Source organism: Podarcis liolepis (genome assembly GCF_965112155.1).
Source record: "Podarcis liolepis genome assembly, chromosome: 10".
In the NCBI taxonomy this organism is placed as follows: Eukaryota; Metazoa; Chordata; class Lepidosauria; order Squamata; family Lacertidae; genus Podarcis; species Podarcis liolepis.
In genome coordinates, this window is record NC_139562.1 from 25465572 (window position 1) to 25489465 (window position 23894).

The 23894-nt window shown below is 44.3% G+C and overlaps 2 long non-coding RNA genes across 2 annotated transcripts in view; one reads left to right on the plus strand and one right to left on the minus strand.

The window, feature by feature from the left end:
* The window catches only part of LOC310687310, a 374731-nt gene that overhangs the window by 52042 nt on the left and 298795 nt on the right, over positions 1-23894 (minus strand). The window lies entirely within an intron of this gene.
* LOC310687303 lies at positions 4163-10499 on the plus strand. The gene is made up of 3 exons (XR_014516370.1): positions 4163-4747; positions 7205-7372; positions 8917-10499. It is a non-coding gene; the product is annotated as an uncharacterized lncRNA (long non-coding RNA).

Genomic DNA, 23894 nt, shown 5'->3' on the forward strand with positions numbered 1-23894 from the left:
ATCCTCTTCAACTGCCTCCAACTTTCTCTTCTTGTTGTTCCTTTCACTGTTTATAGCGTTGAGAGCAGATTTCAGTGGAGGAGTGTATTTCCAGGGGCATATTTTCACCACAAACAGGTAATTCTCTTTCCCCAAGAAACCCTGGGAATGATAGCTCAGGGCAGGTGTGCCAATTCTATTGGGCTGAGATAACTTTGAACACTCATAGTATTTGTTGGCAGGGGGCTGGGCCTGAGGGGAGAAGGCGCTGCTACTGCCCCACACATACCGGCATCTCTCTTGCTACTGCTCAGCTGTCTCCGCCGGTACCTCCTCCTCAGAGAAGCCACCTTCCTTCCCTCCTCAGTCTGGGCATGGTCATGGAGGCCTCCTCCCAATGATGCAATGGTCGCATGTGTGACATCACACATGCGTGCTGATGGACAACTTGCTACTCTCTTTCTTAAGGTTAGAATAATAGAATCACAGAATTGTAGAGTCGGAAGGGACCACAAGGAACATCTAGTCCAATTCCCTGCAATGCAGAAATCTTTCACCCGACTTTGGGCTCGAACCTATGACCCTGTGATTAACAGTCTCATGCTCTACCAACTGAGCCAGTTGGAATCAAACCAGTTCTTTATCTTTAAACTGGATTTGGACCAGAAAGCCCTTAAAAGTGAAGAGCGTCCTCTGTACAATCAGTAACACCTGGTCAATATTCTACAATTGTCAAGGCAAGTTGTAGTACTCCCCTTAGTGAGCACTAAAAACGATCTTCTGGAAAATGCTCATTTTAAAACCCAAGTGAAATGAATTCTGATAAAGCTCCAAGGAGTATCCAATCAATTAAAGAGCCTCGAAAGAGAAATGGAAAACCGCATACTTCCAAAGCTTTTAGGGCTGTTTCCAATTCAAAACACTGGTTAGTTCTTGCTACATGGAAGTTTCACCTTAATTGCCTTTAGGGAATAATTGGACCAGATCAAGACAGAAGTTTGATGTTATGCATTCTTAAAATGCAAGGGAGCAAAAGATGAAAAGTAGCATGGCCATGGATTTCAGGACGTCTTGAGAAGATGCAAAGAAACTGTGGACTTTGCATAAACATTTGTCAAAATCCAAGAAAACCAAACCAAGATGGTAGATTAGCAGTGAAAAGCATTCAGCCATGAACTCACAGCCATTCAGTCCATCAGACCCTATGCCCAAGCTGCTTGGCCCATTATGCAGGCATGTCAGCCTCCCTGCTCTACAGTACACAAGGGAGATGGTTGCATAGTCCATGACTGGGATGAGTTTCCATTGATGGAGACCTAGTCCACACATAATACATGACTGCTGTACTTGATGTACTACTAGTCCACTGAAAACCATTGTGTTGAAGTGATGCTTGGGTCCCTTCACATATGCCAGGTTGCTGCAGCCATCAAATCATGCCCCCCAGTTGTTATGGGCCACAGCTATCATCACCCCTGACCATTGGCCATGATGGCTAGTGCTGCTCGGAGTGATGGTCCTAAACAGTTGGAGGGCACCAAGTTGGGAAAGGCTAGCATGGAGCTTTGTTGCTATGACTACCATAGGCCACAATATTTTGCGGGGACATCTAATGATGCTTTATGAATGTTTGCAAGATGCCTTTAGCTAAGAACGAGCAGTGTGCAGCTAAAGAAATCATAGAATCATAGAATCATAGAGTTGGAAGAGACCACAAGGGCCATCGAGTCCAACCCCCTGCCAAGCAGGAAACACCATCAGAGCACTCCTGACATATGGTTGTCAAGCCTCTGCTTAAAGACCTCCAAAGAAGGAGACTCCACCACACTCCTTGGCAGCAAATTCCACTGTCGAACAGCTCTTAGACATCAATAGTCTTAAACCATTGTTTTGGCTTATTTTTAAAATGTTTTAAAGATTTTGCCTTGTTGCTAGGCAACAGCTCCTGCTGAGGACCATGAGACAAAGGTGTAGAGCAGGAGTAACTGACATATTGTTCTTCAGATGTTGAACTCTCAACTCTCATCATCTCCAGCCCAAGTGCCCAAAGATTAGGAAAGACGGGAATTAGACTAGAATTTTTTTTAATCACCCCTTATATAGCCAGTTGATCACTGAGCTCTGCAGGTGAGAGACCTCTAGAAACCAGACCTTTAGTGTTGTGGCACCTACCCTTTGGGATAGGTGCCACAGGGAACTCTTGTTAAATATTAGACAGGCACCGTCTCTTGGTTCATCCATACTTCTGCATGCCAAGGAAGCACAGGTTGCAACAGCTTCCCACTTATTTTGCACTTTCTAGGCAAAGCTTTTGCCTTTGCACCACTGCTTCCCCCCAGAAAACCTGCTCTTTAGCACTAAACCAGAGTGGACAGTGATCTGCAGAATTGCCATTTGCTAAACCACAGCTTTTCTTGGAGGAAAGTGTTGGGGCAAGTGGAGGTGTGGCTAAGCCCCCGGTTGTCCTTTTGGTGCCAACTAAAGACCTTCCTCTTCCACCAAGCCTTTCAGATAGAGATCTTTCCTAGCATGCATGTTGTTTGGATTGTTTTCCACATGCTTTAAAGGCTTTTTGTGTTTGCTTTGCCACTTGTCCTTTGCCACCCTGGGCTCCTTTGGGAGAAAGGGCAGGGCATAAAGTAAAGAAAAGTGAACAAGGCCTAACTTGCTTTTTATAATAAAAATGTGCTCCTTTGTTTTAATGCCACCTGAGTGCTTCTGCACAAGTCCTTCTAGTTTGAATTCTGAAGGGGGAAATAAGAGGAGATTATTTTCTTGGAATTAGGGTGGAATCCTGGCTTGAGAGATGGCCTGGAAACTTTTGCCCATTTTTCGAACAGACCTAGGAATTCTGGTTTTCTGCTCGACTAGGCAGCCTCTTCCACGGCACCTCGTTTGTTCACTGAAAAACATTGCTCAAAAACCCAAATCTGACTCATATGTTTGCTGCTTGGCAGCGTGAGTATAATAACTCTCCACTGTGTGGAAGCCTCCTTTATGCCACAGGCAGTAAATAAATACAGGAGATGCAAACCATACTTACATAAACTAATACCACTTGTAAAAATATCAAGCGATTTCGCATACAAGCGATTTAGCATACAAAGTGCAACTGTTGAGAGGGAGGTCGAGATGAACAAGGCCATTGTAATAAGGCTGTGGCATGGAGTGCACCTTTTTCCTTTACCAGGGAAGATATTGCCACAACTTGCAGCACTCAGCAGAAAGTAGTAGCACATCCAAGTGCCAGCATGCTACTATACCAAAAGGACACCCTGCCTTCCAGACAGCAGAACTGTTCTAGGTAGAAGCAATTCTGCTGTACAAGGTGGGGTCTGGGGTTCTGAGGAGGTCCTCACATAGCCTCCAACATACCCACACAACATCACGGAGCCCAAAAGATGCATTTTTCTGGGGGCTGTGCTCGCAGGTTTGGGGGGAAGAGATCTTGGCATGAAATCACGCAAGATCACGACACTCAAAATGGCTGCTATGCTCTTGCAGGAGAAAATGGAATGTCCCGTTTTTCCCGGGACTCTTGTGGGGTATGCTACTGGATGGATCTATGTTATAGGTGGTCCTCCAGATGTTGCTGGACTACAGCTCCCATCAACAACAGCGAGCACAGCTGGTGGTCAAGGATGATGGGAGTTGCAGTCCAGCAACATCTGGAGAGACCAGGTTGACTATCTCTGTCCTGTGTTCTTCTAGAAAGTCAGCACAACTCTTTGCATGGCTTCCCTGCCATTTTGAGGGGAATTTCCTTGGCAAATGGCACAGCCAGAGGGTTTTCTCTTGCTCTCTAGGGGTTAGGATGCCTGTTTGTTTGCTTGCAGAATGAATGAATTAATTAATAGCATTTATATCCCACCTTTTTCTCCAAGGAGTTCAAGGTGGCATGTGTGGCTTCCCCCTTCCCCCATTCAATCCCCACAACAACCCTGTGAGGTAAGTTGGGCTGAGAGGCAGTGACTGTGAGCTTCATGGCCGATTAGGGCCATGGACCCTGGTCTCCCATGTCCTAGTCTGACGCTCTAAACAACCACGCCACCCTGGTGCTCGTTTCATTTCATTTATTATTCTTAAAGAAGTCAGAATTTAGGTTGAGAGAAAAAAATGAAGGGGTGTGCGGTGCGAGAAATCAAAACAGCAGCAGCCTTTCCCCATATTTGGTGCCGGCTCCAAGAGCCAGGTGGTTGACCTTGGCAGAAGGCACATGTGTGCACCTTGTGTTTCCTTTGCAGCCACTCCCACAGGTTCTGTTGAGTCAAGGCAGGTAGGATGGGTGGTGGCCGGCAACTTGGCAACTTGGCAACGGCATCCGTGAGAACTTCTTCAGCACCTGCCCTCCACTTCTCTGATATTTTACTGTGCAGGAGTGGAACAAGAAAGGGTTCCAGTCCTCCTGGAGTCTACCATCCCCTGACCACCTCTCTCTAGTCTCCCCGGGTACCAAGAGAGTAACCAACATTCCTCCAAAGCAACCTCTTTTGTTCCTCCTGGGTCATTGGCAGGCTACCAGTCAGACTCTGCCGTTGCTTGCCTATTCATGCTCCAGACTGCCTGTTTACTCCTTCCTTTCCTCCCTCCTCTCCCCTCCTTAGTTTCGCTACCTACGGTAACTTTGAGTCTACCAGCTTGCCTTCCCTTTGGCTTACCTGAATCATTGCTCCTGCTAACACCCCACCTTCAGATGGACTTCCCTCAGGAGCTGGTGATGGCCACCAACCTAGATGGCTTTAAAAGAGGATGAGACAAATTCATGGAGGTGAGGGCTATTGAAGACTACCAGCCATGATGGTTATGTGCTGCCTGCAGTGGCGTAGCGTGGGGGGTGCAAGGGGGGCCGGCCGCACCGGGCGCAACATCTGGGGCTTAGGGTTAGGGGGTGCAAATCCACGGGTTAGGGGGCGGAAATTACTTGCCTTGCCCCGGGTGCTGACAACCCACGCTACGCCACTGGCAACCTGCACAGTTGAGGCAGCAATGCTTCTGAACACCAGCTGCTGGAAACTACAGGAGGGGAGAGTGCTCTGGTGCCTGAGTCCCACTTGTGGGTTTACCACAGGGTCCTGGTTGGCCACGGCGAGAAGAGGATGACTAGACTAGATGGGCCAATGGGCTGATGCAGCAGGCTCTTCCTATGTTCTTAGGTTCTGAGCTCATAGCCTCGGCCCAGTATACCTGAAGGAGCGTCTCCACCTCCATCAATCTAACAATACACTGAGATCCAGCACTGAGGGCCCTCACTGCGAGAAGCCAAGTTACAGGGAACCAGGCAGAGGGCCTTCTCAGTAGTGGCTCCCATCAGATGTCAAAGAGATAAACAACTATCTGACGTTTAGAAGGCATCTGAAGGCAGCCCTGTTTAGGGAAGTTTTTAATGACTGATGTTTTAATGTATTTTTAATTTCTGTTGGAAGCCGCCCAAAGTAGCTGGGGAAACCCAGCCAGATGGGCGGGGTACAAATAAATTATTATTATTATTATTATTATTATTATTATTATTATTATTATTATATCACCTGACTTACCATTGCTTCTGCATCCAACTGTCCCTTCTATGGATGGGCTCCCAGTCTTACTTCCAATTTGGGTCCCCAAACTGATTCCTGGATGCTCCATTTCTTAGGGCCTTGGAAGCCGCAAGTTCCACAGTGTCACACTCATTGTCGAGGAGATGAAAAATCTCCCGCAGCAAAGACAATCTACATATCTCTCATGCAAGGCAAAAGCAGATGTTATGCTTTAGTTATATTTTTCTGCTGTTGAAGAACAGACTACATGGGGAAATAACATGCCCAGTTCCTGCACAAGAAGGGAATAACCATAGCCATATAAGCTTGGGCATCAGCAGCAAGGGCCAACTTCCCATGGTTCTGGTGGCATCCCTACGTCAACAATTAGGCATTTCCTTTGTGTGATTTTAGGATAAAACATTCATTTCGAAAGCTTTTGCTTTGCTAGGGAGAGGGAGGGAAAACCAAGGAAACCTATAAAATGAGCCATCTGAGGAACAAAGACAGCCAACATCCACTGCAATATCCTTAATGGCACTTCCATGTGCTTGTTGAGGGGAAATATGGAGCAGGAAGCAATGTAAATGAGAATTGACAGGAAAATGATTTGACATCAAGTTCACGTTAAGCTAATGGATTGTAGCATCTCATAAATCCTCGCAGTGGACCTGAACTGATTTATGATTTCTTGCTGAAACTGTGAAAGCATGGGATTCCACATGGCTAGAATCAAAGGCGAGGCTTTTCTCTGATACCTTTGCTTTGATCCCCAAAGATGTGCTTGCTAATATGCCCCATTTTCCTGCTTCAGAATTCTATGGAGATATGGATGGCATGGGTCCCCCTCTGTTCGAAAGGCCAACTGCAGCAGGTGAAAGATTATGCAGCCTTCAGAGGTGCATGCAGCTGGGACTGTGTGCAGTATGGTCTATGCCATTCCAACCTAAATTATGCTGCCGTAATAAAATGGTGCAAATAACTTCCGAGAGCTAGGTTTTCCCATTGTGCAAAGGAGAAAAATGAATCTCTCTGTAGGTAGGGCATGGCCTATTTGTTGGCAAGAGACAATGGACACTAATGACCCATTTGGCTGATCATGTTCTAAGACATTGTGGGACATGCTTTAGATCATACTAACTTTCCAGAGTGCAGGTGAAGTCAGTTTTATATGGCAAAGCTGATGAGCAGAAATGTTTCTTTTTCTTTTCTGAAGGAGACTGAAGACTGCTTGCTGGTCTGCTTCGCCTACTTAAACCAGACAGGCTATTACAAAGATGCCTTCTGTCTCTAGTGCTGCCTCATCATAAGTAAAACTTGAAAAGTGCTCCCCATTTTGTGGAAATGAAGGAAACTATAATTCTCCCTCTTTTGTCAAGGTGAAGGGGAGAATCAAAAGAGCTGGAACTATTATGATTGAAGGCCAACCTAGATATATCAGTTTGTGCTTTCTATCTTACAACATCCAGGGTCCCTCCAGGTGTCCTTTTAAATCATGTGTTCATTATGCTATGTGCTTAAGATGCTATCAGGGCAGCCACATGCAACCCTACTTTCAGTTCTGTTTGTCTCTGCAGAAGTTTTGAGGCTTCATACATCTTCCAGTTAATGCATATCTTGTAATTTCCTGCTGAAATCCCACAACTTTCCATACCACAATTGTTCAGGGATTTAATTTTTTTCTTTTGCCCTGTTTTGTTGTGCTATAGCCCTTCCGGACAGTAATAACATAGCAGCATTGGGGAAGCATCATGGAACAACCAGCAGAATAAACCCACAACTAATGCACTACAATGGTGTCAAGGTGACTAAAAGCAATTGAAATAGCAGTATCTCAAAGGTCTACTGGGTTCCCACTGCTTCTGCAGTTTTACAAGGTACTGGCAACCAATTTTCACGTGTTTTTCTCTGCAAGCGTGGGTACATCCAGTTTAATGGAAGGTGAAACTCACACAGCCCTTCACTTATGGGGAGAGGCAATCTAAGAATTGCATGCAGAAGATCCCATGCTTGGACCTTGGCATCCACAATTGATGGCATACAATAGGGTGCAAACAGGCCTGTTTAAAGCTGCTGTGAGTCAGAACAGACCATGCTGGGTGAGATGAGCCAATGGCCTGATTCAGCACAAAGTAGCATCCTATATTCATAATTCTTCACTGTGAAACGGGTGAAAGGAGAACTGAGCTTTCAGCTTTACCGTGAAGCAGCCGTGGAGTCAGGTCCGCAGGCAAAAGGCGCTACAGGCCAAATGCTTCCACACAGACAATCATTCTCTCAATTACATGCTTTCTTTTTTTATATTTGTTTTATGATGTTAGGAGATTTCAATCATGGCTGGGGAACCTGTGGCCCTCCAGATGCTGTTGGACTACAGCTCCCATCATCCCTGATCCTTGGCCATGCTGGCTGGGGCTGATGGGATTTGGAGTCCAACAGCATCTTGAGGGCTACATGTTCCTCACCCCCTGGCTCTAAATTGTAAATAGATTCAACATTTGTACTGCGCAACCAGAGATTAAATAGGGTTGAAAAGAAAAATGTAAAAGGATACTTTAAATGTTTTTATACAAGCTCACATGTAACTGCCATGGGTCCAGAGATCTAGATCAGAGATTGTGGTGCTTGTGATATCCATAACCACTTTGGGTCAGCTTCTAAAACGAAAACAGCTACCGCTGCAAATGCAGTCGACTGCTGCAGGATGTTTACTTCTTTACGCATTCTGCTACATCTTTCTTTAACCTTCTCTCTCTCTCTCTCTCTCTCTCTCTCTCTCTCTCTCTCTCTCTCTCTCTCTCTCTCTTATTTAAAGGACAGTAGCAAGATACAGGAAGATCTCTCTGGGGTTGTATAGCTGGCTGGAGTGGATGATATTTTAGCAGAAGAACCAGATGTTACTTTGGAGCTTTGTGGCTTAGCATGGATATTTCATTTTATAAGAAGAAGCTATTTTTGTCATACCAAGCAAATGTAATGGCCCTAAACTTGGGAGATGGAGGGGGCGGCGGGAAGGCGGCTTCAATTTCTTTTTAATTCTGTATGTCTTGGCCTGTTGCATCAGGCTTGAAATACTGGAGGATCCTCAGATTGTTCCTCTCTATTGGCCGCCTTTTATTCTTTTGATGCTTTTCAAAGGGCGCATCTGTTAAAATAGGAGCCTTGTCCTAACGCAGCAACAATGAATGTAAGGATTATGTAGACGATAGCATATTAGTTCCTGTCACTGGATGATTCGAATATCCAGGTGTTTCCCTAATCTTTCCAAGGTTAGTTTTAAGTACTATAAAGCTACTTGGGACCACACAGCTAATATCTGGATAAGCTGCTCATTTCAGGTCCAATTTATCAATGCACCAGCGTATACATTCTACATGTAGTAGGTTGCAGGAATAACTGAACTTAACTTTTCCCCTTGCAGCTCACTCTTAATGATATTTCGTGGAAACAAATGCCCATGTGCATTCATTTGCATTGGACCACCTACCCACAACCCACCCATCACGTGTGAGCATGAGATGGGAAAATGAGTCACTCAGGTTGGTTCCTGGCTTCTCCTACTGCATGTGGACACCAAGGAAAACAAAGGAGAAAGGAAGAACGAAGATAAAAGGAAGAGAGGAAAAGGGGAAAGGGGAAAGAGATAAAAGGACTTCTGATTTTCTGTCTGTCAGTTACATATTTTAAAACAATATTCAAAATAGGATGACACCCAGCTGTTCTACCTTCTGCTGCTAACCAATACTTTCTTCATTCTTCAGACTCGGATATCTGAAATTCAACCATTTCCCTCAGATTTCTCTCTTAAGAACTGCCCAGCTCCTTGGGCAAAATTGTTCCCCGTTATTATTCTAATAAGCCTACAGAGTCAGCCCTCCATCCAAATAAGCCCAATTAGAGGGTGTCACTCAGTGGCTGTCATGGAGCACCATGTTGCACCACAACATGCATCATAAAGAACAGGTCACTTCACAGTGTGCTCCTTAACCACTTCTAGGTACAGTGGTACCTCTGCTTAAGAATTTAATTCATTCCGGAGGTCCGTTCTTAACCTGAAACTGTTCTTAACCTGAGGTGCCACTTTCGCTAATGGGGCCTCCCGCTGCTGCCATGCCGCCCCCGTGCAATTTCTGTTCTCATCGTGAGGTAAAGTTCTTAACCTGAGGTACTACTTCCTGGTTAGCGGAGTCTGTAACCTGAAGCGCTTGTAATCCAAGGTACCACTGTATTAGCAAAAGAGAGAAGGGGACAAATGAGAACAGATGTACGCAGTCAAGCAGGGTGGGCTCCAGGTTTGGGCAGCCCTTGTGCAAAATCTCCTCATAGGGGTCCCCTCCACTAGCAAGCTCATCTCCTCCTCTACCTCAAGTCCCTCTCAGAGGAAAAGGTGGGGCAGAAATAAATATAATGATAAAAGCTTGCCCTCTCTCATCTTTGACCTTATCTACACAAACACGCAGAGAGGGAACAGGAACCATGTTGCTCCATCTCCTCACTCCTGTCTCTGCTTACATGCTCAGAGAGGACCGATGAACAGGCAGCAGCAGCAGCAAGGAGCAGCAGGGCCAGGAAGTCCTATGGGTTGGCAGAAGGCCCCTTGGTACGACCTCAGCAGGCACCCGAGGATGCTGACATCTGATACCACCTCTGCAGCCAAGACTTGTGGATAGGGACCGATGGCAGGCCAAATAAATGAGACGAGTATTACAATACACACAGCCAGTCTACAGCTAAACCATTGTCTTATATTTCCCTCATGCACTCATGATGAGTGACCTTGATATGGTGTTCTTATAGAAGATAATTTTAACGGTTCTGTTAATTGCTGCTGATAAATGGAAAGGATATGTCCCTTAGGAAACTTGTTTAATCTTCTGGGTTATTTGAAACATCTGGTTAAAAATGTGTTTCTGGACTCTTTATTGTAAGGATCCCCATTTCTAAAGAGTTTAAGGCTCTCTAAGGTTCAGATTATTGGGTTATTAAATAAATCCCCAGTGCAAAGAAGACTTTTCCACTGACTCCTGACATGGCTCCTCATATTTATATCTGACATTTCATGCAAGCAGCCACCCCCTAATTATATTTGGACAGCATCTAGCTGAACAAGGCCCAGAGTTTGTAGTCTTACAGGCACTACCACAGTATAAATGCTGACCATCCTCGTCACACAACTTTCCAGATTGTGCAACTTCCTACATAGGAAGGAGGATAATCCTTGATCCTGCACGCTATCATTTTCCTTTCAGGGGCTTTAGGAATAAGAACACCAGCAATTATCTTAGCAGCAAATACTATTAGTGGAAATGAAACTATGCAGTGCTTGGCTAAATCCAGCCACAGAGTTTGACTTGCTGACCTTCTGCTGCATCCAAATCTTGCGGATGATTTAAGTTAAGCCGCTTACACTAGCAGCTTCTTCCTATGGTTACAATTTTCTCTATTTCCAATGCATCATATGTGTCCGCTGTAGCCCAGTCTGTTGGAAATATTAAGAGAAATGAATGGTTGCTCCCTCAGCCACCACGGGTAACTAAAGACTGGGGAGAAATTAGATTCAGTTTGCTTTTAAAGGTGAACCTACCTAATTCAGCAGGGTATGGGGTGCTAGGGGAGGGCTAGTACCCCTGCTGGGGGACATGCTGTCCTCCTTCCGGGGTAGTTTGTCCACCTTTGGTCCCCATCCTGCACTCAGCTCTCACCTTTGGCTCCTAGAAGCTGTCAGCATGCAACAGCAGCCACACCCCAAGAAATAGCTACACCTGGCCAGCTAAACCAGGTGAGGGTAGCCGATGGGTCTCAAACCCTCCTGTAGCCAGGATTTATTGGGGGGCAGACTTTATGTTAGGAGTAGTAGAACCAAGTTATCTGTGACACAATAGGTCAGTTAGTTAAGTATTTATATGTATTTACTTGATTTAGGGGAGGCAACTGCACACCCCTCCCCACACTCCAATGGTAAGGACTCCCTCTGCATGTGAAGGCTCTGGCAGATGGAGTGGATGAGACCAATAGTGGGTCCAATGGTCAAGGAGGCAGTTTCTACACATGCTGTACAGGGAAGTGAGGGGCAGATGGGGTTCGTCAGCATGGGAAGGGAGCCCATCTAGGAGAAGGAAAACTCTGATCTGAAACCTCCACTGCCTTGCAAGATACCATCAGGCAAAGATAAGGCTAAGGAGTTAAACCCTACACAAATCCAGAGTGGAGTCCCTAGCATGGTTGGGTGGCACCTTGTACACCTCCTTCCACCAGCTCCTGCAGCCAAGTTAGTGCCAAATGTATTGCTCTGCTTTCCTTTGGACCACATCAGTGAGGCCAAGAGGAGAGTCCTGTCATCTGAACAGCCCAGGACCTCCATATAAGATGCCCAGTCTTGTACCCGTAAAGGTCACTTTGGTGCTGCTAATGTAGCAGTTTGACTTCATCCCTGGAGGTGCATTCCATTGTCTCCTGAGACAGATGGATGCCAACAAAATAATTCACATCTAAGAGGCCACTGGTTCCCCACCCTGCATGATAGATTGCCTTAGCTCGATTGTAAAGAAGCTACTTTGCTGGTGCTGGTTGCCCCATAGTTACGTACTATATCAATCTAATCCTGATTGATATATCCCCAGATTCCCAGCTCAAGTTCCACTATGTCCTGATAACTTTGCCATTACTTTAGAACCCAGGACATGATAACTGGGTGGAATCCGTGTCATTCTGCAGCATTGTGGACTCAGAATGACTGCAACTCAGATTAAGTTAGGTGCCAGTTGTGCTGATTCCAATGGAACTTGAATTAGGGGTGCCATATTATTGCAAAAAGTGAAAATCCAGACACAAAAGTTGTTGAGCTACACTACAAAATCTACATGCAGTTTACCAGCAGTATACCGGCTATGTCGTAGGACGTATGGCGACCCTAACTTGAATGCTTGTTTTACTTTTCCGGACCTGTTGAAATAAATGAGGCTCAGCACATCTAACTTGGTCCCCAGGGCTACTATACAGTTTCAAATCTTTTCCTCATTGGGTAAAGATACTTAACTAATGAACTATCCGAGACCAATGACTCATTGACTCAGTGAAAGGAAAGCAGAGGTGGGTCCTGAAACTGCACTATATGAAAATGGAGGGATGTGGAAGAAAATCAGACAGAAAGAGGGTGGTGAGGACAAGCATTCCAAAGGCTTCCCCCTTTCGTGAATGTGAAGCACAGCAGCGAACATGAAGGTCCATTAAACACTCAAAGAGGAAACAGATGGATTTGCCTCACCACAACCAGGCTGCCTTTATTTTTTACAAAGTATGAATGTCAAAAGGAACTGCCAGGAACATTTGCATTGGGTTATACATTTATGTGCACAACCTCACCTCCCCACACACCCACACCAGGATTCAAATAAAGATGTTAAAATCACGCTCAAGTAATGTTGGTAGTATAGCAACACACGAGTCTTTGGGGCTGATCTGCTTAGGGATTGGTACACTTAATCTTTTAGAAGATGCTGGTTTCTTTTTTTAATCCAATGTGGGCAGCACACCATGTATTTTCCTGAGAAACACATTATGGTCCCTGTTCTTTTCATTTCTGCAGTGCCTACTTACTCTCAATTATCTGTACATTTTTCTCCTTCATTTTTCCTGGGATAAAACTTACTAGTCTACATGTGGGAGCATTAATTGGCTGGTGCGCTCTGAACAGTTTCCATAGTTACAAGACCCACTGAGTCTTGATTGACAACCTAGGTGGATGAAATCATGGTTTATGTTTCCATATTTATCCGACGCCAGGAAGAGGCAATAGGAGATGGCCAACACCTCACCATCATGCCTTGTTTACATTTGTTCATTGCCTTTAGAGTGCACATTTCATCAAAAGAGCTCAGGGTAATAAATTAAAGTTGCTTCCCCCCCCCCTCCAATTTATTATTGAAATAATTCTATGCAGTTGGTTAGACTAGGAGATAATGACTGGCCCAAGGCCACCCAGTGAGGGTATTTGAACCTGCATTTCCACAGTTCTAGGCAAACACTCTGACCACTATACTATACTGGCATAGCTTCTAAAAGTATCAGATGTCTGGGGCTCACAACAAATGTGTTCCTGTCCAGTGTTCTGGCCAGCAAGCCTGTTATGCCTTCTTTCAGGATATTCCATTCCATTCTCCCTCCTGCTTCTATCTTTCCATTTCTCTCTCCCCCTCACCCACCTTCACCCAACACCCAATGAACATACTTGGCTCTTACTGGGCTATTTGGGAGCTTATTGTGCTCCTTGATGTTCCTTCCTATCCCTCTCCCCCGTATTTTTCTATTTTGGCAAATCCAGCAGAAATGTTCTACTTCTGCAAAAGCACAGTGCAGCTTCTGTTTCTAACTTTCATAAATACTTCTCTTGAGAGTGCATGACCTCCAGCAACCCACGCAGGCTTTTGGAGGGGCTATATCTGATTGTTGTTTTCCTTATTGTTTATCTGATTTCAATGCTTGTCACTTCTTTCCAATCACATAACAATCACCCATGAGAGATCTGTAAATGTTTGTCTCCTCTGCTATTCTTTTACTGTACTTCAATTTGCATTTTTTAAAAACCATCTGCAAATCTTGAGGTTCTTTCAAAGCCCGCCTGCATCTCAGTAGCCCTGTTTTAATTGCACCTGAGTTCATTATTAGTTTAGCATCATCACATAAGGTGCACACATTGTTCGCTCGCCTCCAGCAAAGGACATTCTTATGTTCTTGTTTTGTAAGACAGGCATCTAGTTGTTCTCAATTTAGTATTTCAAGTATTTCGGATTTCTAAAAGTGATTCTCCCACAACTATATCATGACCAATGGAGGAGTTGGTGACACATTAAAATTTGTGAATATCTCCATTAAAGAAAACCATGCTAATCTTGACCCCTCAAAACATTCTCTCGCACAAGCCTCTTTGAAATGAAGAGGAATTGTGCAAGATCATTTTTATTCTAGGACCAAGAAATGGCTCTGATGTGCAGAGGAAGAAATAGACCAGCTGTCTCTGCAGTTCAGACTGAAGCCAGATGCTAAGGATAAACAGAAAGGAAAGAGAGAAGCAGAAACCGTGTCCTCAAATGAGCTACACCAATTTTTCCTTTGGTGTTTTTCAACTAGCTTCCATTTAATTTCAGTGGAGAAACTCCCTGATGCGTGATGCCCATCAGCTAGGAGGAGGAATGGGGGAGAAAACGGATTCAGTTCAACTGAACAGCAAACTTACCCAATTTGCACCTTCTGAAACAATGTGGGAATCAAAACAAGGCATCCTCTGAAATCCACCTCTCTTTGAATTTTGCAGTGCAGTTCTGGGTGCATAAAAATCATACATTAGTGAAAACAACATGAAAATGTTCATATTAGGGGAAACTGAATATAAACATGTATATATTAAGGAGACATTTCAACCAAAATGCTGATGAATTTTCACCAGGACTTTAAAAAAAATGGCAAACTGATGTGGAAATGTGGAGAAGTTTGAGGAAAATGAGAAACTGGGAGAAACTGAAATTGACAGATCTGCCCATCCTTAGATGGAAGTTAGTGATATCAACAGGACATAGGGTTGATTTTTATGTTTTGTGCCATATTTGTATGCTGCTTTTTCCAACCACAAGGCTAAGCCCAGAATGCCTTACTACAATAACAAGGCAATAAACAACAAATTTCCACCAATATAATCATATCATTAAAACACAGTCGGTTGGTGGTGTAGGGGAGAGGCAAGGCACTCCTGATTGGTTAGAATCAACCACATGACCAGCTGAGGGCACGTAGACTCGGATAGACTTGCACAGTATCATCACTCTCACTACCAGGTTCCTGATCGGATAGGATTACCAGGGATGGGGCAAGACACTGCAACAGCAGCAGGAACCTTGCAAAATAATGGCTATGACCCAAATGGTAAAAACCAAGGGTTTGTCCCCTTTGGAAGGCGCAGCATTCACCCCCAAAGTTTCTGCTGCTGAATATTTCGTGCAGCTGTAACTGGGCCCATGATTTTTTGCTGCTACAGCATCTCACAGGATTTGCTTGTTTTGTAAAGAGTGGAGTTTATGACAACATTTACCAGAGATTAGGTATTTAGCTACCCCTTTTTAAACCAGCAGGGGTGTTGAAATGAAAGATATGTGTGTTAGAAATAGTCAGAATCCATATCTCTTTCTCGATTAATTAATCAGGAATGAAAGACTTCTGCCTTAAACCAACAACCTAGAGACTCATAACCGCCACCCTACCATTCCTCCCAAAAAGCTGCAGCTCAGCTTTGCCCCATTTTAATTATTGGCACAAGGAAAGATGAACTGTTGGATAATTAATTAATCACACCTGCATTCATGAGTAGAAATAAAGGTTTAGCATGAGTCACTCACAAACAGAGCTCAAAACAAGATGGTGAAGTGACTTGTTGGATCTAGTTGAGGACCCAGGAAGTTACTTCTGCTGTTCAGCTTTTGATCACACAGTCTGTTGAAGTAAATAAACATGAGGTAATGTATTTGTCATCAGGCTGGCAAAGCACTGGATCAAAATTGCATTGTAATCACATAGTCAAGGGCAGGCTCTTTCTCGGAATATCCATCATCCAAGAGAATCCCATATTTCCAGTCAGCCTTACCCTATGTTGATTACAAAGGTACGATCTGCAAGGGTCCACCTCAATGTGCATAATTACTGGAGGTGGGAAACACAATTGAAGAGAAAGTTCACAACATTATTTCATGAAACAACAAGGCCAAGCAGCCAGATTATTATCATGTGTCCTCGTTCTCATGTGTCTGCAATGACATGCGTACAGGAGATCCACACGCTCAGGTCTTTTAGCTGCAAGTAATGGCATGCCAAGTAGCAAGTGACACGTATATGAGGTGGGATTAGCAATAAAACAAGAGGCGAGAGCTTAGAATAAAGGAATATGCAGTATATAACCAAAAAGAAAGGGCAATGGATTACAAAGACAAGGTTCTGTATTGAACAAGAAATTACTGGGTTATGAAGGTACATTCTTTCACCTTTGGTGGACATGCCCAAGGATTAAGACATTCTGGGAGATGATTTATAACGAAATGAAAAAGGTATTCAAATATACCTTCCTGAAGAAACCAGAGGCCTTTCTCCTGGGCATGGTCGGCCAATTGGTGCCAAAGAAGGATAGAACTTTTTTTATGTATGCAACAACAGCAGCAAGAATACTCATCGCGAAGTATTGGAAGACACAAGATTTAGCCACCCGGGAAGAATGGCAGATGAAGTTGATGGACTATATGGAACTGGCGGAAATGACTGGCAGAATCCAAGACCAGGGAGAAGAGTCGGTGGAAGAAGACTGGAAAAAGTTTAAAGACTATTTACACAAATACTGTAAAATTAATGAATGTTAGAAGAATGTTGGAATGAAGGTATATGGCTTTAGTAGAAATGTTATAAGGAATTAAGTATAAATAGATTAATAGAATATTAAAAGAAAAAATAAGGTTAGGATGTGTTAAGATAATTATAGGATAGAAAACAGAGGAAGATGGAAAGGAATTGCTGAAACAATTAACAGAAGTGGAATACGAAAAGGGAGGTGTGAGGAGGTCATTGAAATAAGTGAATGAAAGATAAGATATTGAAATTGTTTGATGTGTTTTAAGCTGTTTTTGTTTGGTTATGTGTCAGTGTTATGTAGTGTTTTTGTATTGTATTGTTCTTTTTTTGTAGTGTTGTGTTTAAATTGTTGGAAAAGTAATAAATATTATTTTCCAAAAAAAAAGAAAAGAAATTACTGGGTTAAATCTAAGGGTAGGATAGAAAGGAGGACCCAGGTGCCAAACATGGAGAAGGCAAGTGTGGTGAAAAGTGGACAGACCTGTGAAGATCCTAAGGGGGATAGGAAGGAAATGACTAGAAGCCATACAGTATGGCTAATTCGCTTGGAAAGGAGAGACATGAAAAGGAAAGAGGAGATTAAAGCACAGTTATTCCTTCTTTCAAGTTGAGAGTGAACAAGGGTTCATTTTCCAAGGAATGCTGTTGACCACAAGGTTATTTCAGGCACCAGGATGCTGAGGTTGCTTAGGTTATCTCTTGGTGAATCAACAACAGGATCCTGAGGTAAGTGGAGCCCTTTTGGTGAGCAGAGTACAAACACAGGCACTGCTAGGCTCCGTGTGCCTCTGGATCCCTGACCTTTAAAATGCCTCCCCAACTTTGCCTCCCACAAACTTCGCAGCAAAGTTGGATGGGGCATCTTGGCTCAGCATTACCTAAGTGATGTATGCACTAGACCAAAAGAGTCAATGCTAAATGTTACTAATGTGCGCATGCACGCGCACACATGTATATAAAATAATTTCTTCTGCTTCCAAAAGCCAGGGAGGGACAAGAGAAGCAGGGGATTGCAAGGATGTGGGACTTGGAGATGGAAGAAGGATTTCATCCCGCCTTGTTCTTTGTCCTCAGAATTTTCAGGGTAACCCCAGAGTCCTTTGCAGCATTTTAATGGCTTTCCACTTGGCCAGCGCTTCACTGGCTCTCCATGGGCAGGCCACAAAGTTCCCTGCACTATATTTAATCATTTTATGGCCAGAAGCTGTTGACACTGGCCATGTTCACAAGTCATGCTCAGCCAAACCATGGCTCAGTGTGAATGGGTGAATGTACTGGCTCCCAAGATGGAGTCTGCAGCTATTCTCCAGACTTTTTAGGTCAGTGACAGATAAGCCAAGGTTTAGCTTAGCTTGCTGTCCCAACCTGGGATCTTGGTTAAGGTCCTTCCTCCTTAAGCACAATCTATAACGCTTGTCCTTTGGTTACAGGTAGTTGTGAAGGAGGCAAGCCTGGGCTCAGACATAACACCAAGCCAAAACTTAGCTGCAGTCTCGCACTAATCCAAAAAGCCAGGGAGGAACTATGTGAATGCAAACTTCTCTATGGGAACAAGCATATTTTTATGCAGCCATGGTAAACCATACTATAATAAGTTTACTGTGATGTGCAAACCAGGCCACTGTATGGTTTAGCGTCTGGTCCAGGACTCAGACTTCCCACTATCAGAAGAAGAGTTCCAGGAGTGCCAACCATGGGTGCCCGGGGCTGTGGGTGCCATGCAGCGTGCATGGCCCTGGTGCTTAAATTTGTGGGTGCCCAGCCCCTTCATGGGGAATTTTGTGGGTGCTCAGGTACCCAGGGCCCCAGGGAGCTGGCACTTTTGAAGAGTTCAGTGGCACAAAGGATAGGGAAGACTCAGCTCATGGGAAAGTTCCTGGAGGAACTGGTCCACCAAAATTTCCCATGAAAAGGGCAGGGTTAGTGATGCTTGCAACCTCTGTGTCGGAGGCAGTATTGGCTGCAGAATATTGCTGGAGAAACACTCTGCTTGTTGGTCTACCTCACACCTTTCCAACTTGACCACATATAACCAACTTCACAGCATCTGTGGTCCTTCTCACTCCTCAGCCTGTCTTGGACAGTTACTATGCCGGGCCAATTCTCCTTGCAGGCTTCAGGCTGGACAGAACAGCAAAAGATAAATGGAGCAAATATTATATGTATCAGATGTAATTCAATAACTAACAACAACAACGATTCTTGTAGCACCTGGTTAAGTGGAATCAGAGAACAATATGGTTGGACAGTGTTCTCGAAGCTACCAGCATGAGTCTGACCAAACTGTGGGAGGCAGTGGAAGACAGGAGAGCCTGGCATGCTCTGGTCCATGGGGTCACAAAGAGTCGGACATGACTAAACGACTAAACAACAAAATGTATGAAAGTTTATGTCATAATGATTGTGCTAAGACTTTAAGTTGCTGCAGAACAGGGGTCAGCAACCTTAGGCCCATGGGCCACAAGCGGCCCACGGGGGTCATTTAGCCAGCCTCTGAACTGCCCCCGAACTGAGCTGCCCACTTGGTGAGTCCCTGTGTGCTGTGCTAAAGCAGCGCAGTGTGGCGCGGGGACTCGCTTTCGCGGCGCCAGAAATTGCGTCTGCGCAGACACCGGAAATCGCAGGTGCGCGTGTGATCTGGCCACAAAGGGATCTCTGCTGGAGTGAACCGGCCAGGCAAGGTAAACCTTGCTGACCCCTGCTGCAAAATAACAGAACCTCAACCTCTGGAAACTGTGTTTTACAGCCTAACCTTTCTGGAGAACCAATGCCATTGCTAATTTACTTTCAGGCATATTTGCTCATCCATGTTGCTGCTGTATAGCAAAATGATAAACTGGGTGGAGGCAATTGCTTAATATTTGTACAGGGCAATCACCTGCACCCAGGTGTTACCCAAACATGATATTTCTGTATCTTGGCCAAAAGTATTTAGTAAGATAGCAGGGCACAAAATCAGCTCCAGGGTACCTTTGAATGGTGCTGAGTTGGCTGTATGGTGGCACCTCCTTGGGATTCGCTTGTTAAAGAAAAATAATTCTGTGCCTTCGGGGAGACCGTAATGTTGAAAAACAGATGATACCATAGGAAATCAAATAGAAACAAGCAACTAAGACTGCCATCTAATAACAGCTTTGGGGAAAACAAGGTTGTGCTCACGGCCCCAATCCAAAAAGCTGCAAGTCAAAACCCAAACTGTCAGTGATTCTGAGCATAGGTTATGTAACCCCTTTGGAGAACATTATGTAATTTCAGGTGTTTATCACTTTGTTGGATTCAGCCCAGGTGCCTTCAACAGAGGCTCAGACTTGCATTAAGAATGCTCTACTCAGTGTGGGACTAAACATTTTGTCTTCATCTGCTCAGCATTTGTTCAGTGTTGACACTAAAGAGCAGTTCCTCCCTACAAAGGTTCTAAGCGAATTGGCAGCTGCATTTAATAATAAATAAGTCATAACAAGGTGGGGGGGGATGGAAGACCAGTTGTGGATTTGCTGTGCATTGAGCCTGCCAAAGACATCTTGCTGCCTGAAGCAATAACAGGAAATGACAGACACAGACAAGTCAAGGTGCATAGCACTGTAGTGAAGTGTGTGAGACTTGTATGCGTACCCCTGCCACCATCCACACTTTCAGCATTTGTGTGTTTAGGCAAATGCTGAAGGCTATCGATGGCTACTAGCCACAAACACTGTGCTCTGCCCCCATGGCCAGAGGCAGTAATGCTTCTGAATACCAGTTGGTGGAAGTCACAAAAAGGAAAGGACCATTTGTGTTCACGACTTGCTTGTGGGTTTCCCACAGTTGGCCATTGTGAGAGCAGGATACTGGACTAAGTACCCACTGGCCTGATCCATCAGAGCTCTTCTTATGTTCTTACATGTCTTCTCTCACAGTCAAATTCCTCTCACAGTATTGCCATGAGAATAAAATGTGTTGGTAGCAAGTAAAAATATGTATATAAAGGAGAATTCCCTGGGTGCCAAAATCCAGGTTTGGGGCAAGTGCTCTTTGGTGAGAGAAACCCAGAAGAGATTTAAAATCACAAAACATGCAGCAAAGTACAGTGTGGAATATAGGCTGTTAGGCCTTTAAAATATGCCCTTGTGAGTTCTCCTCTGTAGCATAGAAAAACACCACACGTTTGGTAAGTTAAAAAAATGGTTTACTCGTGTGCTTTTCCATACATCAGTCAGAAAACACAGGCCATAAAACTTGGCTTAGTTACAGTTAGGTGACAGTTCCTAAATTGCTGGTATAGGAACTCAAGGGAGGCTTGTTAGAGCCATGTGGTCTGAGCTTGGAGCAACCAAGAACATCTTTACTCATTGAGCTTCTCTGGTAGACTGAACAAAGGCCTTGATTACCTTCCTCCCAAGATGAAGGAGAGCGACTTAGCTAAGCCTGGCAGGACAGCTGGCTCTGTGGCATTGACCCCTTCATGCATCAATTAGACTTGAGCATGTTGGTTATATGTGGTTGATTATCTCACAATACGGAGGGGAAACAATGTACTTGAGCTCTGTGGAGGAAAAGTGAAATAAAGATGAAATTAGTGCTGTTCTATTATTACTACTACTAAATTATTATTACGGTTTGTTGTTGTTGTTGTTCTTGTTGTAATATCCAGTGGAGGAATTTATGTATTTCCCCTTTCCATCTTTACACAAGAGGTGGCAAATAGAGGCGATGTAATTCACTTGGGCTTTCCCTGTCACCACTTCTGTATAACATGTGAGGCCAGGCTGAGCCTGAGGTAAGGAGCAACCCTCTTCAAAAGTGGATGGAGCCAAACTGAGAAGAGCCAGCTGGAGAAATTGAAAAGGGTTGGAGTCCAAGGTTGGGATGAAAGAGAGACAGAAATAGAGAGGGAGGATGGGCAACAGCAACGGTGCTGAAAGCCAGCAAGAACATTTTGTGGCCACCTCCTCCTTGGGAAGTTTGCTAAAGCAGTGGAGAGTGGTGAAACTGCCGGGATAAGATTACTGTAAAAGCCAGTCCAGAAAGCTGACTGTTGATTGGTGGCGATGCTGAGGAACTGAAATGGAGCAGCAGAATCAATGGCTGATGCTATGCCAGAGTAGAGGCTGGGATGAAGTCTGACCAGTGGCGCCATACCGCCTGCTGCAGCAGAGATTGTGCCAACACAGAGTGACCCTTCAGTCCTGGCTTTGTGTGTTTCTGAGGCAGTGTGTTGGTTCAGGACATTAGGAAACCGACAAGACTTCCTTAGTTACTGGTTTTGTAGGAGAACAATGAATCCTTCTAGGTCCAGTCCTGCCACTGAGGAAAATTTTCCACCACCAAGTGCTTTGACTGAGGACTATAGGATTAGAACGCTGGGCAAATTGAGCTTTCCTCAGGGGCTCAAACGTGGCAACAATTTCTAATAGTTTGTTTGGAGTGCAGAGCCGAGACAGACTAGTATAACCAGAGAATAGAGCTAGATCCACAGACTGCTTCTTTGTTTTTGTGCTGCAGCAAACCCTGTTCGAAAAATATGCATTAATTCCCACTACCATGTATCCTCTTGAGTAATGAAAAGTACAGGAAGTTATGGTTGGGTTTTAGAGTCGCTCTTTGTTAATTATGAATAAAGTAGAAATGCTGAGCTTGCAACAAGAATGTGAATGGTTTGTTATCTGTCTCTTTCTGCCTAATTTAGCCCTTGCATACCGTAGGTTAGGTGAAGATGTTTCCATAAGGCCACACAGAGTGGGCCATAGCCAATGCCATAGCTCCGCTAGTGCAACAGAGCTTCCTCTTCCTCTCTTGCCTCCTCCAGCCCTTTGCGTGTCCTCAAAAGCTGCTCCAGAGGGTTAGGGGACCCTTCAGAGTAGATTTTGCAGGTGTGTGAGGGGAGGGGAAGACCCGCTGCACCAACAGAACTTGTCCGGCACAGCATTGGATACAACCCAGTGTTTGCTCAGTTCCAATCTGGGCTGAAATGGTTCTGGGGATGGCAGATGAAAATGATGGACTACATGGAATTGGCGGAAATGACTGGCAGAATCCGAGACCAGGGAGAAGATTCGGTGGAAGAAGATTGGAAGAAATTTAAAGACTATTTACAGAAATATTGCAAAATTAATGAATGTTAGAACGATGTTTGATTGAAGTTAAGTGGTTTCTAGCTGTAATGGTATAAAAGAATATGGAAAAATTGGATTTTTAATAGGTAAAAATTTAATGCTACAATATATTAAGATTAAAGATCAGGATAATAAGGAGGGAAAGGAATTGCTGAACTAATAAATTGAACTGGAATACAAAAAAGGGAGGTATGAGGAGGTCCGGGAAACAAGTAAATGAAAGATAAGGTTGCAAGGAAGATCACCTTGTCTGAGAGTGCACAGCCAATTGAGAGAGAGGGCAATGCTTTCCGTATCATCATTGCCCTCACTCTGAAGAGACAGTCCCAGGGTGTGGTCTGAAGGTAGACAAGGCTGCCGCCTTGCTGAAGCTAAGCAGAGCTGGGTTGAGTCAATTACTGGATGGGTGACCTCTTGGGAACCACATCTATGCTACCTTGGGCTTCATGATGGAAGCAAGGCCAGAATAGAAGAGTAAGTTTAAAAAACAAATAAACAAACCATTTCCATATTATCTGCATTGACTGGTAGCATCTTTCCCTGGACACACCTGGGATTGACGTGGGCTCTTTGAACCCTTAACCTTCCAAGGACCCTCAAGTTTTGTTTGTTTGTTTGTTTGTTTGTTTGTTTGTTTGTGTGTTTACTCACTCAATTTGTACTTCACTTTTTGGTCTGGGCCAAACCCACAAGATGGCTTACAATAAAAGCAACATGCAGTTTTAAAAAATCACAATGGAAATACTAAAACAACTTTAAATTGCTGGGTTCCCCAGAAAGCCACTGTAGTAATCAGCTTGCAAACATTATAATCTTACTGCATGGAGGGCTTTCCTTTTTGTATTGACTCATGCAACACAACAGTTGGGGAAGATGACTTCAGCCCTAGATACTTCAGTGTTCAGGTAAAAATTTGTCATCCTTC